Here is an 18,119-nt window from a genome sequence, read left to right as displayed (position 1 = left end):
AGTCTTGTTGTAGGAAAAATAATCTTCATTCAGATCAAACTCAGAAATTTAATTTAAAATGACTGCTCATTTTTAAGGAATCAGCTTCCACAGTACTTCTTGTGTCTAAAACACCCTTTGATTCAGTACAATTTCCCACTGACCTACTACCAAATTGAAATACTGGTACTGATAGGTAACACATTAAAATCAAAGTGTATTGGTTAATACACAGGACAAACTTCAGAGAGACAGAGTTAAACTAATATTACCTGTCAACTACATCCACAAATATACATCATAATTTGACAATTGGTTCAATTGTGTAATAATCAGGGTCATCACACTAGTTCCTTTGCTGGTATTTGAGAACCACGCTCAGCGGGAAGGACTTGGAGCATTTGTTTTCCAAACAAAAGATATCAACTGATACTATTGTTTACACTTCCTCTCACTATCACTCAATCATTCAAATCATCCAAAGTGCATTCATTATCAAAGTATGTATTCAACCCTGAGATTCGTCTTCCCACAGGCAGCCACAAAACAAAAAAAACCATGGAATCTTTTCAAAGAAAAACATCAACCTCCTTCCTCCAGGCACAAAAAAAAACAAATCACGCTAATGGCAAAAAAAGCAAGCAAGAATTCTTGCCCAAGCCCAGGTCTCTGGCACCATCCTCTGACAGCATCAAGGGAGAGAGGGAGAGACTATTCGAACACAGGGACCTTCCTCCAGAACCAGTGAGCGAGAGGCTGGGAGAGCTCACTCAAATAGAGATCACTCATGTTCAACGTAACATTTACCATCCAACATGCTTTAACTCAAACTCACTTTCTGAACGGTGTTTCCAAAGGATCTACAGGTTGCTCCTGGACTTCTTGGTGGAGCTATGCAACTATCCACTACTTCCCAAACTTGCAAATGGAAGCTAAATAAGGGTAAAATGTATGACGTTTTAAAATGGTGACTGCATTTTTCAGTGCTCTCTGAACTAAGTACTCCCACCTTCAGAAATCCTTGTGTATGTGGTCTTTATGAAGAGCCATCGCACAGCTGAACAGCTAGAAATCTTAAACAGTGATCATTGTGCTGATGATGCTACATCTGCAACTTCCTCTCTTTCTTTCCTGGACATTGTAGCTGGCAGTAGCATACAATGGTCTCTGGTGGTTCAGCCACCAACAAGGTGGCCTGTCCAGTCCTGTCAATGCCTGAGATCCTCACTTCCATTCCTTCCAAATAGCAAAGGAAAACAGGAGGCATCAAAAATTGTTCTTTTTTCTCACTGAGGCCATCGCTGCTCCAGCGGAAGTTGTCTAATATAGCAAAAGCCATTTTTTATAATTGTTTCAATTGGTATGGCTTTGCACTGCTACACAAAATGGGCTTGGAACTGACATTGCACCTTGGTATTTAATCAATAAAATACATATGCATAATTTGGTACTACTGCTCTGCCAAGTGGAGATTTACTCATCAGCCAATTCAACATTCCTTTTTGGTTTAATATTAGAAGGAATCCTGAAAATGATGCCTGCAAGAATTGAGAAGCAGTATCAGCGGGGTGGGGGTTGGGCTGTGAAAAGAGCAGTATCAAATGGAGATTATAAGACCATAAGGTATAGGAGCAGAGTTAAACCATTTGGCCTATCGAGTCTGCTCCACCACTTCATCATGGTTGATTCAATTTTCCTCTCAGCTCCAATCTCCTGCCTTCACCCTGTATCCCTTCATGTCTTGACCAATCTAGAATCTATCAACCTTTGCCTTAAATATACATAAGGATTTGGCCTCCACAGCTGCCTATGGCAAAGAATTCTACACCTTCACCACTCTCTGGCTAAAGAAATTCCTCCTCATCTCCGTTCTAAAAGGATGGCCCTCTATTCTGTGCCTGTGTCCTCTGGTCTTAGACTCTCCCACCACAGGAAACACCCTCTCCACATCCACTTTAACAAGACCTTTCACCATTTGATAGGTTTCAACTAGGTTACCCCTCATTCTGAATTCTAGTGAAAACAAGCCCATAGCACCATTCAGTCCTGACATCATTCTCGTGAATCTCCTTTGAACCCTCTTTAGTGAAGGTTCCTTTCTAAAGACAAGGGGCCCAAAACTCACAATACTCCAAGTGAGGCCTCACCAGTGCTTTATAAACTCTCAACATTACATCCTTGCATTTATATTCTAGTCCTCTTGAAATGAATGCTAACATCACATTTACCTTCCTTATCACAGACTCAACCTGCAAATTAATCTTTAGGGAATCCTGCACAAGTCCATTTGCACCTCAGATTTTTTGTATTTTCTCTCCATTTAGAAAATAACCTACTCTTTCAGTTCTTTCACATGACCATACACTTCCCAACACTATATTCCATCTGCCACTTCTTTGCCCGATCGCTAATCTGTCTAAATCCCTCTGTAACCTCTCTACTTTCTCAAAACTATCTGCTCCTCCACCTATCTTAATATCACCTGCAAACTTTGCAATAAAGCCATCATTTCCATTATCCAAGTCGTTGACGTATAACGCAAAAAGAATCAATCCCAACACAGACCCCTGTGGAACACAACTAGTCACTGGCAGCCAGACAGAAAAGAATTCCTTTATTCCCATTCTTTGCTGCCTGCCAATCAGGCACTGCTTTATCCATGCCAGAATCTCCCATAACTCATCAAAAGAAGAGGGAATCTAATGGGATTAGATTGGCCCCCATTTTTTCATGGTCCAAGTTTAAACTCTGCTGGCATGATCCCAGCAACTTCCTGCCCCAAGAGTTAAACTGAAGTGATCCCACTGAGTATGTACCAAACAAGTGGGCCCCTATATTCATTTGACTTCTGAAGAGAAGGATCACATGACCAACAGTGGGAGGATAATCTAGGAGTTGAGATTGGAGGGTACGAAACCCAGGGAAGTACTGCAGAAGATTTTCCAGGGAATGCATACACTGATCTCTGTGGCAAAGCTTGAAAGAGAGAAGGCATGTGGGTAACAATGGAACAATGGGACCATAACATCACTTTGATTACTAAATTCAAGGAAAATTTGAACTGAATAAAACAACGAAGCCAAATAATGTGGAAGAAGGTTATGAGAAAATTGTAAGGAGTGAGTGCATGAGAAGCATTTATGTTTAGAAATGGGCAGATATACAACAGTTCTTTTTCTTTCTTACATTTCCCTGAAATTTGGATTAGCATTATATCCTAAGAATAGTCTTAATTTGGTTGTGGGATAAATTCCATTGTGTGAGAATGTGCATGGTGATAAAAACTAAAAATACTGGGAAAATGCCAAGGTTATTGAGTTTATGTAAATATCAAAAACGTCTAAAATATCTAAATATCTAAAATGTAGAGATTATCAATATTTGAAATAAATTATAAATTTATTATTCTCCAGAAAATCTAAAAATTAAAAAATAACAAATAAAACTGTACTAAACAACAGGTTAGAGGCTGCAATCAATTATTGAGAGTTTGTGTTGCAATTCTACAATCTTTATTGAGTTATTTTAATTTGTTCACAGATTGAATGCATATTCCAATCCAAGTATCCTCTTGTTCATAAACAGACATAATTGCTTGACATAATAAAGTGTGATAAGAAAGGGACATTATTTTTAACTAGGCTACTTTTATCTGAAAGTCACCTTTAGAAGGTTATTAATTGATTTTAAAATTGGAACGTGGATGTGTGGTTCTTAAATAACATAGCTTTGCCTAAAATAACCTATAATGCACAGAACAGCACAATATTACCAAAGAAAAACATTTGGCTTATTTATAATTAAAAGACCCAAATGACATGATCTTTCCAGTAGCAGAAAGGGCTCCACTAGCAGAAAGGTGGAAACGCCTTTATTGAATCATTGAAATTACAGCAGCCTTTTACTGATGCTAATTCTTCATAGCAGCTATCTAATTTCTGAAATTATCCTGCACAAAGATTATTGTATGAATGCTTAAAATATTTCTATTAAATTTCTTTGCCCACAATTCATCAGAGATTAAATATTTTAACCCACTTGAAATAAACAAACTGGAATTCCATTATGTAGAGTCTTGGAAACTTAATATGAACACGTTAAACATTCATAAACTAATCTTCACACAGTGTAATTCAAAGGCCATTTTTTAGTCTGCAAGAGAGGACTGCCCATCACAGGCTGTATGATATCACAGTACTTTTCACATCAATATATCATTTTGTGCGAAGCATTATCAAGTGAAAAATCTGTAAGAAGGATCAGCTTGTACTTTACTGCAGCTGGGCCCACTATGCAGCAGTGTGGAACACTGGGATGGAGGTGCTTCCACTTGTACCCGTGCCACATGGTTCATGGTGGTTGCAATGCACTTATGGGACCAGGTTTCAGCAGATGTCAGCACAGCACTAGTCCCAGAGTGTTGTATACGTGAGGTGTTATTAGTTAATTATCATTCATCTCGTGAGGCAAATGCTAGGCATTAAAAGTCTGCTTCCAGAGTAAAGACACTATAATATTCAGTTTGTGTTACTGATTGCAAGCATGCAGTCCTCCTGTAATTAGTAGTGCACTGCAATACAAATGGGGGGGGGGGAATCATTGTGAAGGTGGAGGCTTCACCAACGAGTGAGTCTTACTAGGAACTAACATATTAATGTAAAAGCGCATACTATTTTATCTTCCTTTTACCAATGAAATTGTAAGTCCTCTTCTTCTAGTGAAGCTTGACTATAGTACTGGCAACAGTCAGATCAAGCTGGAAAATGGTGCATGGACATTATGGATCTCTGTTTGAGCACCATTCTCTTGGGATCTCCCTAGGCAATGTAGAAGTCCCTTAAAATGACAGGTCAACTTTTCCTCCTCTTTAAAGGACAGGCTATTAACACATTCTCTGGCTTTTGTGGTGTGACATTGGGTCGGTAATGGGTGAGTGATGGGTCAGGCTTTCGGGACAGAAGGTTGCAAGGTCATCTTTAGATCACTGGAGTGCACGACAGACACATAAAAATATTTTTTAAAGAAGCAGCAGGAACTTCAAAGTATTTTGCAGCAGAAATGTCTAGAACCAATTAACTCTTAAAAGAAACTAATTCATATGAGACATTTTCCTTAAGTGGAAACTTTATTCATTCATGGCTGCAGTTTATGAATGTGCAAACCTTTCAGATCGTTGACAGTAATTTAAGCAGGTTATAAATGGCATTTTTATTTGAAATACCCCTGGCCTTGCAGTGCCAGACTCCCTATGGATTCCACATATAATCTAATATTGTATAATACTTCAACTGGACTGTTATATTCCTTTCAGTAGAATAAAAGGTCCTGACAGTTTTCTGAAGAAAACACAGTGATAAAGAAACAAACTTCATTGTTTATTACCATTCTTTCAGTAATGGTTTTGTTCTTCATGACAGAATATTTCATAATTTCAGTAGAAAAGGGAGAACTTTTTGTACCAGAGTCACTTATTATAAAATAAATAATGTAACACCATATTGGTTATGCTATGTTTACACCGATGGCCAGCCCTGGTGATATGAGTGGAGAGCAGAGCTCTTACTTGCAAACTTTGGTGTGCTTCTTTCAGTATTTCCTCTCAGCAACGTGTGCTTACAGAGACACAAGAGACTGCAAATGCTGGAATCTGGAGCAGAAGACAAACTGGAGGAAGTCAGCAGGTCAAGCAGGGTCTGTGGAAGGGAAGTAATGGTTGGCATTTCAAGTCGAGACCCTGCACAGGTCTGAATCAAAGTCTTGACCTGAGATGTCAACCATTCCTTTTCTACTACAGATGCTCTCCGACCAGTGAGTTCCTCCAGCAGTTTGTTTTTTTCATGCTTATAGATATTTTATATATATATTAAATAGGTATTAAAGCGACTGTTGTATACAATAGTGCTCTTTTCAAGATTATGCAATAGAGTTGCAGATGATGATTACAAAACTTAAAAAGTTGTGGCCAGAAGGCTAACTGACTGAGCAGAAAGCCTATGTCCAGTTTGTACTGATGTACATTTGGATCAAAGCAACATGAGACTTACTGTTGAGTTGGGTCTGCCTAGAACTGGCATTGTAGGGCACATACCTCTCTGATTCACATTGTCAAGTAGATGTAAGATTTCATTTTATGCCAGTTTTGAATCAAACTCTGATATCAGCCAGGCAGGTTTCACGCATATGAACTTGATGACTACTTCCTTTTCTAAATGGCAAAACGGTGGTGAAATACGAGGAGTGATTGATAAGTTCGTGGCCTAAGGTAGGAGGAGTCAATTTTAGAAAACGTAGCACATTTATTTTTCAACATAGTCTCCTCCTACATGTACACACACTGAGTCAGCGGTCGTGGAGCATACGTATCCCTTCTTTGTAGAAGTGTTCCACAGCAGGGGTGATTGATAAGTTCATGGCCTAAGGTAGAAGGAGATGAGTTATTAACTTCAAACTTTCTGCATTATCACTCAAAGAGTTGAACTGCAAGTGCATGTAACAAGAGCGTCTTGGACCTCCAGGTGGTCCGCAGCAGGGGTGATTGATATGTTTGTGGCCTAAGGTAGAAGGTGATGAGTTACACAGCTCTTGTAACATGCACGTGCAGTTCAACTCTTTGAGTGAAAATGCAGAAAGTTTGAAGTTTCTCCTCATCTCCTGCTTTGGGCCATGAACTTATTAATCAACCCTGCTGTGGACTACTTCTGGAGGTCCAAGATGCCTACTTCTACAAAGAAGGGATCCGTATGCTCCACGACCGCTGGACTAAGTGTGTAAATGTAGGAAAAATAAATGTGCTAGGTTTTCTAAAATTGACTCCTTCTAGCTTAGGCCATGAACTTATCAATCACCCTTCGTATATGCCTATGTAAAGCCCTGGGCGGGACATCAAAGCAAATTCAACCCTGAAGATTTAAAAAACAAACACATATCCATCAGACTCCGAGACATGCATGCATATTTGCAATGTCATGGAAAAATTGCTAAATGTGAAAGGAAAACAGCAGGGCAACAGATTGCTATAAATGTTGGTCACCTAAATTGCTTGAAACAATTGGGTTGTTTTTATTGCTAGTGAGGGAATTTGATAACTGTCTGCAGAAGAAGCAAAACCAGCAGCAAATGCTGAATGGCTTTGACGTTCAGGGTTACTTTGCTGCCATTAAGAAACTCACTTTCATGAATCACGTGCCAGCCAAAATTTAAAAGAAACTTGACCCTCTCCAAAATGACAACAAGGTTGAAGTAATGGTGAAAGGAATATTTTTCCCAAAAACTGTGTTCAGCTAATTTGCTTTATCCTATGCAATACTAAAATATTCTGACAATAACTGAAATAATGATACTTTCTACTTTGGCTGGTATTCATTTGCAGTGATCAATTTCCAAACTAGAAGTGGATAATTGTCACATTAAGAATCAGAAAGTTTCTTTTTGAAGGAGTTTCAGAATAAGATTATGGCCAAAATGATTGTTGTTAATTACTGGGATGAGTAATTGCGATTTTAAAAGAATGATCACAGCTGTGTTCCAGAATTTTGCCTTAGGACTTTTTCTTTTATCAAAGATGTATGTGTAAGTTGGCAATGGTAAATATGAATATTTGCCCAGGATGTTTTTGTTATCCAAGATGCTGCATTAAATGTTCTAATCTGGTTATTTATTGGGAGTATTTACCCACAAATATCTTAAACTCTTCACAAAAAAATTGCAAAAACTCGATAGTCTGAATGCAATATCACGTAAGCCTGTTTAAACACATAAAATCTGAAGGGAAACAAACTCATTTTCTACATGTTCAGCCAAATGTATCACCCACCCAACCGTTAACACTACAACTGCAGGAAGGAAAATGTATTTAACTCAGGTTTGGGACATTTAATGAAGACTTGACATTTGATTAGCAAGACATGGGGATTTTAATCATCATTGTCACATGCATGGGAGTTGAAATTTTACATTACATTTATCGAGTGATCCTAGAACTAATAATACTCATAGTCAAGTCCCCATTGTAACACACTGGGCACTTAAACCTTGAAATTTATTAACAATCACACTGACAATTGGAAGTCCAAGACAAATGCAGAGAAGTGTGTTTTAGATTAAATTACGACAGTTACCACTTTGAGTTACCATTTCTGGGAAGCATCTTCACTTCACCATGATATCAACTTTGGTGTCATTTTTGGAAGGATCAAATATCTTTCTAGATATGCGCTGGCACACAAATTGTGCTGGTGATTTTTCTAACAGCAGTGACTCAATGTTGAAACTGCAGAATATTTTTCAAGAACTATCGGCACTTTAATTTACAAGATTAATTTATCCACTCATTAGGTTTGCCTTCCCCAGGCCTGCAATAAACATAAAACTGAATGATAATCAACAGCAACTCTAGGAGGACTGTTTCTTCCTTCATTTGTGCACATTGCATGCTTCTGTACTCGTTAGGATATCAACAACTTCAAATCATAATCTCTGCTTCCATTTTTCAGGACTGCAGATATTAATAATGGTTCGATTATAACCACTAGCACTTAGTGGCCACTTTATTAGGTACCCCTGTACACCTGCTCACTAATGCAAATAACTAATCAGCTAATCACATTTCAGCTACTCAATGCATAAAACATGCACACTTGGTAAAGAGTTGTTGTTTGGACCACGCATCCGAATGGGGAAGAAATGTGATCTAGGTGACTTTGACTATTGAGTGATTGTCGGTGCCAAATAGGGTGCTTTGAGTAGCTCAGAAACTTGTGATCTCTCGGGATTTTCATGCACAACAGTCCCTAGAGTTAACCGAGAATGGTGCAAAAATCAAAAAACATGCAGTGAGTGGCAGTTCTGTGCGTGAAAAATGCCTCGCTAGTGAAAGAGGTCAGAGGAGAATGCCCATACTGCTTCAAGCTGACAAGAAGGCAACGACAACTCAATTAACCACACATTACAATGGTGGCATGCGGAAGAGCATCTCTAAATGCACAACACGTCAGACCTGGAAGTGGATGGGGTTCAGGAGGTATCTGATAAAGTGGCCACTGAATATATATTGCCTTTGTACCTACCTTCTGTTCCTTGTGCGATTACCATTCTCATTTGCCTTATCCACTTCATTTCTTGTAACCTCTCCTGCCTTCCACACTAACTCAAAACTTTCCTGTCTCCTCCTTTCCTTGCCTCTTGCTTGAAACATGTTACATCTCCTGGTTTACCAATTTCTAACAAAAAGACTGAAACATTAACTATTTTTCCTCTCTTTTGAGATGTTATCTACCATAGTTGAGCATTTGGAGCATTTTCTGTTTCATTTCAGATGATCAGCTTTGCTCTTGACTGTTGGCTGGAGGTGAGACTCATGCTTCAGATTACTGAGACCTATTTCTACTCTTTCAATTTATAAACAACTCCATGAATGTAAAAGAAATCAATGAACCTATTGGAAATCAAACCTTCTTTGCCTTTAATGTACTGATTCAATACCCGTCTTTCAGTACTGAGGCTGGATAACAGTATCTTACAGATTTTATTTTCTCACTGACATACTAAGGACAATGAAGTGCAGAGTTTTCTTAATATGAGTAGGTAGGTTGCTGTATTTTCAAAATGTTCAAAATGTTTCAGTATTGTCGAGTCTATAAATGGTGCTGCTCTTCATGGAGGCTCAAAGCGGCATTTTATTACTTGAGTATATATTGTGTTTGGATGATGTGCCTCCATTTGTTGTGAAAGTTTGCCTGCAGAGAATCTAAAAAACCCTCATATCACTGCTAGGCTGAACGTGAACAGATCTTTTCTTTTGTGTGAACTACAATAAAAAAAAACAGATGCTTGCCGATTTAGGGTGTGCAGGTGGTGACAGAAACTCCATCAATGCAGTGTGCATGCTGTTAGATACTAAACAGCTGTTTCCCTGTTTTCAAACCAAGCTCAAGTATAAGTCACATCTCAGTGCAACCTCCCTGACACGGGATAGAAAACTAACACTGCAACAAGTTAAGCCCATTGGTCCTTAGAGCAAGCTTTTTAAATCCAACTTCCTAACACTTGAAACAATCCACCCTGCAGAATCAGACCTTGCACTAATGAATATCCTATCATCAAATTCTATGGAAAGGAAAACAGAGTTACGACTCCAATTTGATGACCTTTCATTCAAAGTGAAGCATGGATTATGGATGAAAGATCAATGACCCGAAGTGTTTCTCTCACTCTACTGATGCTGTCTAACTACCTGAATTATCTCAGAATTTTCTAATTTTTAGTTAAATTTCCAGCATCAATATTATTTTAATTTTGTAAGTGTTATAGACCTCTGATAAGAAAAATAACCAATTTGAAGTGATTATTTCGAAATGCATATTGTTCAAAAAGTGCAAAATATATGTAACTTGATAATGAAGAGCAATGATGTACTAGACTCATTTTGATGTCTCAGTGCTGAATTTGAGTCTTGACTCAGAGCACAAATTGTTTTTTAAAACAAATCATCTGACCCTGCTAGTAAAGATGCTTGGGAAAGTACGAATTACTTTTTGCTCAATGTCTCTGCTTCTCTTGGGTGCATTATCAGGATTTTTGGAACTTTCCTTAGAATCAAAAAAAGCACCAAACAGAGCATGAAAGAGAGAGGAAGCTATATATATGGAAAGGAAGGAATTAAAATAAACATTTTTTTTTAAATACCGGTAGTAAAGTTCCCCAGGGTGTAAAGTCCTGTCAGGATCTTGTGGTCTTGGAATTACATTGAAGGAATATCTATCTGTCTTTAGAAAATATTATTTGTGAATAATGCAAATGGGCAAGCAGAACAGATCAGGTCTAATCAGAGCTCAGGGGTATGTACATGGCAGCAGTCATTCCGTTTGAATGGAATGCAGCCATTCCTTTCACCAATGAGCTCTTGCTGCCCCAGACTGTTTCTGTTTAAACAATGGCAGCAGCCAAGTTTGAATCAATCTTGACACACTTGCCCAGAGATGGCCATTAGATTGCACCTTAAGCTAAGAAACAAGACCTGAAAATTGTGATTATATAGAATTGGTTTTACCCTTTATTATTTTTAAACTAAGCATGTTGAACAGGTTACATTGTGAGGGATAACATTCATTATACAAATGTTATTGTTTATTTTCAAACATCTGCAGTTACTGTTACAATTCAACTTATTCCACAGAGTTTTCTGCAAAGATTCAACAGTAAGATCATGTTTTACTAAAGAAAATATTATACATTTTGTGGATGAAGAATCTGATGTTAGCAGAATTTAACAGATGTCGTTTTTTAAAGTAACTATCCAAAGTTACTGTGATAGCATGGTATTATTATAGGTCCAACAGCTGATGTACAGTACACCGGGACTTACAACCGTACACAGAGCTGCTCTTCATGTCACCACAATGTTGGGATCATGGTATCCAATTGTAAGCTTAACAGAAGTAACTGAAGCAAGTAAATTAAAAACCAATAGCAAACCATCTGCCATGCACCTGCCTCAGCCCTATTTCTATAAAATCAAATGCTGGAATATTTTTGCTTAAGAGTTTATTTATTGGTATTAGTTGATTTCACCTTTCCTGGCCAATAATCTCAATCAAAAGTAAGCAGTTCTTTCTATTTATCAGTGGCCTCAGTGTCTAATCCATATTGACTCTGTCACAAAGAATATCTGATCTAAATACTGTAACTTCACCTTGCTCCACTACTGTCCCAGAGTTAATTACTCCAGTATCATATACCTACCCTTCCACAGTTCTAACTCTGCTGACTGCTCCCTATCCCATACCAATTTCTTCCCTCCTTCTGCTGATCTACCCTGGTTGGTAGTCCTTCATTTGCATTAAGTTCAGTATTCTCATTCTAATGTTCAAACTCCTTTCCTTTCCCTGTAATGCCACCACAATCAAAACACTTTTAAGTAGCTCTGCATTGATCCAACTCTGACTTGTGCATTCCCCACAACAGTTTTGCCACTAAGCCCTTGAATTCTTTTTATAGACACCCTGCCTTTCATTCTGCTTCCTGCTTTAAGGCATTCCTTAAACCTCACTTCTTTAACTAAGCTATTAGCAATCACTTGTAATGTCTCCTCCTTTGTTAGATTCTTGCCTGATAATTTTCATCACTGGAGAATTTATGTAATGTAAATCATTAAAAATTGTGTTATCATTATCATGTATTAATTTGTGTGCTTTAGTGGCTTGATAGATAAATAATAATCTGTTAAGAATTTTCTCATCACATCAATGACAGATTTGTCAGTTACATAAAATAGTAAGCAACATTTTATATAAATTGCAGGTATCCCCCAGTAATTTCTGAAAGAGAAAGAATTACAAATTCTCTGCAGTGTCTAATATAAATAATGTCAGAAACTCACTATGGGTCAGTAAGCACTTTTAGTAATCAGGACTCTATATAGAAAATACCCTACTTACCTTTACCCTCAAATGATCACAATATTCATTCTAGTCTACGTAATGTTGTTTAATCCTTAGCATCCACATAAAATAATTCCTTTCTCATCCTGTGGCCTATCAAATAAAACTTTGTGGTCTTGCTAGTCTTTTCATGGCTCGTGCAAAAACATAAACATACCAGAGTATAGAAGTCTTACCTTAGCAAATGAACTGCATACTTGTTTTAGGACTTGCTTTGGAAAACACCAGTGATTAAAAAGCTTTGCTTTGCACTGAAAGGCTTTTGACAGGGGTGTTCCACTTCCCTATCACAGAAAGAGAAATACATAAAGGTATGATTTAAAGTGAACAGCAACAAATTCTCCAAATCACAGCAATAAAAAAGCTAAAGAAAATAAAGCAATATTCAGAGGTCAAGGAAATTCAACTGAAAAGGTTAAAGATGAAATAAAATCTAGCAAGTGAGAATGAAAATCTATCCTAAAGCAAGGCCACTGGTGACGTGTTCTAGACAAGAAGCTAAATACTGCATAGCACTGGGATCTTTCATTTTCATCAGATCAATAAAAGCTTATATTTATCAGGATTCCAGGCAGCTGCCGTTTCTGACAATCTCCACTTTATTTCCCACTTCTCGTGTCAAATCAGGCCAAATTCTTATAAAAGAAGCAACCTTCTACACTACTTACACCTGAACAGACAATTCCATTAAGAGCGTTTTTAATGTTGTGGAAACTGAATCTGATATCATTATATTAGAAGGAGTTTCATAACCTCTTTGTTCTTCTCCCCATGCTGAAGCCCTGTGCCACCCAAAATCCAGCAAAGGAATTTGTGGACAAAAGTGAAAGTACTTTCTTGTTCAGTTTTATCCAAGTTAAAGAGGAAAAGCTTGCTGCTAAAACAGTGGCCATTCTAATCATTTGAACAACAATATTTGCTATCAGGCATTCTAAATAGATTATCAGCAGTCCATCTGTGTCATTATTGATTTATAAGGCTTTAAGCTGCTTTAGAATGGAAGCTTTCCCACTAAGGGGCTTCTTGTACAAATCAGAGCTACACTTGGATGCAGTAGCCTTTACTCAGACTGAAAAAAATGTACTTGAAACATAAGCATGCAAACCACACGTTTAGATTCCATTTATTCCAATTCTTTCCCCAATGATAATCAAAGAGGATCACAAGTCATCCACATCCAAGTTATTTACATAAATATGTTACTAGTGTATAAAACAGGCATCATTAACATATGAATACCATATGCAAATGATAAAGGCAGAGCAGATGTTAGTGCATTTAATTGACCTAAATGTGAATCGCTTCTGAACCCCATACTGTATTCATACTCCGCACAGTAACTAGATATAGCCTAAAAAGTGCATCTCTGAAACACTACACCAGAAATGAACCTGACAGGGTCCCAGAGATGCTGAAACAAGGTCACTGTCACCACTGTATTTCGCTGTCATCTGCATTCTGTTTCTTATAGATGACATCATCATGTGGCTGTGTAAATCAATAACTTAATAGCATTTGGAAAATGCTGCAGTCTGGAGCAGGTTATAAAGAATGCCCCCATTTTTGTTCGCTTTATAGCAAAAATGTCATATGTCTTAAACTCAGGTTCTTGCATGAGTGCACTGTGAAGAACAGATGCCATTTTTTTATTCTCTGCCTTTATTTTTTCACTTCTTCACAGCATAACATTAAACTGTAGTAAATAGGCTTTTGTCAGGGGGCCAGGGACCACCCTGTATATGATAATGTTTTACTGACCAGCTTTTCCAGCTCCTGAGCAGAAACACTCAGAGACTTAAGGGATAGATACGAGGCAGTATTGTGTACAGACGGTGAACAGCAGCACATACTAATAGAAACACACATAATAAATGATTGTGTTAGGGTCTAACTGGGGTCTAATAGGCAGCCTATTCTGTGAAAGGGTCAACCTTATATCTGTGTTATTAAAAAAATTGTAATATATAGTGCCATTGTGCTTTAAGATTTATTTTAAAAATCTTTGCATCCCAGCTTATTTTCACATGTCAGATTGCCCAAATTGTCTGATAGATTGTGTTAAGTTTTATGACACTTGCTATTCAGAGCATGGCTTGCCACAGTATTCAAAGGTTTTAGCACCATTTACTTTAAATGAATTGAGGAGCTGGTCAATCCATAGGCATTGCTATAAAACCCCACCCCCTCCTCCTTCACTTTCTTCTTAGTAATTCCAGCATTATCCTCACCTGCATTCTAAAATTAACAAGATCGATTGCAGCCATGGATTAGAATTCTAGGTAGAAATCTATTAAAGTATTAATGCTCCTGGTTTGGTATGCTTGATATATTTTAAATGCAATCCATTCTGTTTTATCCATGAACAATAAATCACTCAGGAAATTACAATATGAAGTATATCAGGCTTTAGCAAATTTCTCTTGTTTCTAAAGTGATGTTTGTTTCCATGGGTTTGTTATTCATTCAGTCTGTATTGATTGATGTTGCATTGCACTGTAATATCCTTTAGGAATGCAACTAACATTTCAGTAACTTCATCAGGTATCTCTGTTTTCAAAAGTCCTCTTTTCTTAGTAAGTTTTCAGGACCAAGAGTGACTTTCCTTTTACTCTGGTTTTGGGAGATTCTGATAAGTGAGCTTGATGTGGTGTGACAGACCCTACTCACAGACCCGAGTGCCCGAGTGGATGGGCAAGAGGGTAGTTTCTCAGATGGTGCACTCTTTTAGCCTCCAGGTTCCTTAAAACAGTGAATGCTTCTTCTCCACTTTGAGCAGTAACAGGCAAGTTCTTCCCTGGAGTCAATGGGGATGCCATATTTCCTCAAGGATGCTTTGAACATATCCTCTACCTGGCTGGTAATCTTTTCTGTTGGATGAACTCCAAATAGAATGTCTGCTTGCAGAGTCTAGCGTCAGACCTGCTGAACTGGGTGTAATTAGGGCCCAAGTACCAAAAGCTTGGTGGAAGATTCTAATGTTATCCTTGCTGTTGCATCGGGGTATTTTAAGAGATGGCATTAGTTAAGTGTCAGATATTGCGTCCAGATATATTCGTCTGGTCTGACACCAGTAGAGAAGTGGTTATTGGTGAACTCACAGTCCCCTGGGAAGACAACATCGATGAAGCCCATGAGCGCAAGTTGACCAAGTATGCAGAATTAAGATCAGAGTGCAGAGGCAGAGGATGGAAGGTCTCATGCTATCCATTCAAAGTAGGTTGCCATGGCTTTATTGCGTTCACTTTCCAGAAGAGGCTGCGTGACCTTGGCTTTACTAGAAGAGAGATCAAGTCAACCAGCAGGGCTGTAGCTGAGGCAGCAGAGGCAGGATCGTCATGGGTGTGGACCAAGTACGTCCAGAGGGGCAGATAGTCAGACAGTGTATCCATCTTTTGTAAACCTTTCAGTAGTTGAATAGACACCTGAAGAGTAGACTATCTGTTGGATGGAAGCAACCAACAACTCTGATAGAGGCAGATGCCAAGTTGTTAAGCTCATCAGTAGGAGGTGGTGCTTTAGCACTGCTGGCCCACCACCGCGAGGGAGTCTTGATCATAAGTGGGCCGAAACTCCTGAAGACAGGTGGCAGATCAATTGATGATCCCACTGATGATAGCTCAGGGTTATCAAGAGCTTTAAGGTGCCTGCTGTAGGTAGTCTGGCTTTCAGGAGGGCAGTGATCACTGCTGCATGTTAGGCAATGAGCTCTGTGTAAAATCCACAGAACTGCTCAGCAACTGATGTTTCCGATCAGAAAACTCAAGCATAAATCCGACTCTGATATCCATCGGACAGTTAGGATCACATTGTAACAAGTTTTGGAACATGCCTTTGATTATCAAGTTGTAAGGCATGATAGCATTGCAGTTAGCACGTCACTGCACAGCCTCAGCGACCACCAGTCAGGGTTCAAGTCCCACTGCTGCTTGTAAGGAATTTGTACCTTCTCTCTGTGACCACATGGGTTTCCTCCGGGTGCGCTGGTTTCCTCCCACAGTCCAAAAAAAGGCATAGGCTTTGTGTTCATCAGTTATGGACATGTTCTGATGGTGCCGGAAGTGTGGCAACACTTGTAGACTGCCTAGCACAATCTTTACTGATTTGATCAGACCCGAATAACGCACTTCATTGCACGTTTCAATGTTTCAATGTATAGTACATGTGACAAATAAGTTGTCACTGAACTGTTCCCACAACCTATGTATTTACTCTTCACCTCATGTTCTCTATATTTATTGCTTATTTATTTATTATTTATTTTCTCTCCGCTCAAGCTGGTAAAACCTGAGGCATGCTCATTTGGTAATTGTCAGGAACTTTCAGATTATTCTAGTGGTGTTTAGTACTGTGCCTTTCTGAAGATTTACATAGATATTGCTGTGTAGCCCTAACTGTTTAATGCTATTGTGTAGTGACTTTGGGATGACACCAGCTGTAGAAATTACTATCAGGACAATGTATACCCTGTTCATGTTCCAAAGTCTTTGTTTACACAGTTTGTTGTCCTTTGCATGTTGGTTGTTTTCTGTCCTGTTGTGTGCTGTCTTTCATTGGTTCTATTGTGTTTCTTGGATTTACTGTGTTTGCCCACCAGAAAACAAGGGTCTCATGGTTGTATATCATGACATTATGTACTTTGAAGATGAATTTATCTTAAACTTTGAACTAACATTTATCTCCTTCAAGGCATAAATTCTTAAGGGAAGGGTAGTCAAATAGGAATGTAATCCTTTTGGTGATGCCTGAACTGAAAATATAGAAAGGAGCACACTGCACACAATGTTGACATTTGTCCACTCTGCATATGCCAGCAATAAAGCTCTCAATGTGTGTCAAAGGATGCAAACCACAGTCAAAATTGATTGTCAGGCAACAATTGTGTTTTTTTTTCTATCTTTTAAGGAAAAGTTGACTTTAGTTTGGAACGTGTTCAATCAGTAGTTGGGAGAGCAATTTGTTTTTTGCCAAGTTTGGGTGTCGAACAGATGGCAAGTTTCGGTTAAGTGTCCCTTTCTCTGGCCACAAGGAATGCAGTTGATTGTTTCTGTCCAACTCCTTTAGAAAGCCGTCACCCTGCCAGCATCCTTCGCTGTTTACTTGTTCAGCTTACACAGAAATCTATTCTTAATCCTTTGAAATTTGAACCTCAACTGAGAAAATGCATTAAATTGCAATGAGCAACATCTGCAAGATTACAACCATTTTGAAGCAAAGACTGTGTCAATGGATAAAGGTTGGCAATGTCACAGTGGTCCTGTGAGAGTATAGAGAGCATGTCCAGTCGTTCACATGAGAATGGCAGCAGTGCTCAGAGGAAAACAGAGCATTCAACAGGGCAACACACATCAACTCTTCATTTCCCTCCACAGATGCTGCCTGATTTGCTGACTCTCCTCGGCAACTTTTGTGTGTCGCTCAACATTTCCAAAATCTACAGCCTCTCTTGTGTTTCCATTGAACAGGCCCTTGTTTTCTCCAGCCACCCAGCAGGAGCATTTTGTAACAGCTTCTCGGGCTGAAACTCATTGCAACCATTTCACTGAGGCACCAGTAAACTGAAAAAGCACAGAATTAAGAACCCACAGGTTATTTGGGTCACTGTTGATCCTTGATTAATAAACCTTTGAAAGAGTTACTTCAGAAATTCTGAAAGCTTTGGTGTTTTGATAATTTGTCCAAAAATAAGAACTAACTACTGCATTG

General features: G+C 38.5%; 1 protein-coding gene across 5 annotated transcripts in view; it reads right to left on the bottom strand.

Annotated features, from left to right (window-relative positions):
• Positions 1-18,119, bottom strand: part of znf536 (zinc finger protein 536) — a 509,077-nt gene that overhangs the window by 313,258 nt on the left and 177,700 nt on the right. For all 5 annotated transcript variants that reach the window (XM_073070118.1, XM_073070119.1, XM_073070121.1 and 2 more), the window contains one exon: positions 12,593-12,700. The gene's annotated coding sequence lies outside the window, so the exon portion shown is untranslated. The remainder of the gene's footprint in view (positions 1-12,592; positions 12,701-18,119) is intronic.

The sequence above is a fragment of the Hemitrygon akajei genome, chromosome 17 (assembly GCF_048418815.1).
Source record: "Hemitrygon akajei chromosome 17, sHemAka1.3, whole genome shotgun sequence".
Lineage (NCBI taxonomy): Eukaryota > Metazoa > Chordata > Chondrichthyes > Myliobatiformes > Dasyatidae > Hemitrygon > Hemitrygon akajei.
Note: the sequence above shows the minus strand (reverse complement) of the source record. Positions and strands in the feature narration are given on the sequence as shown.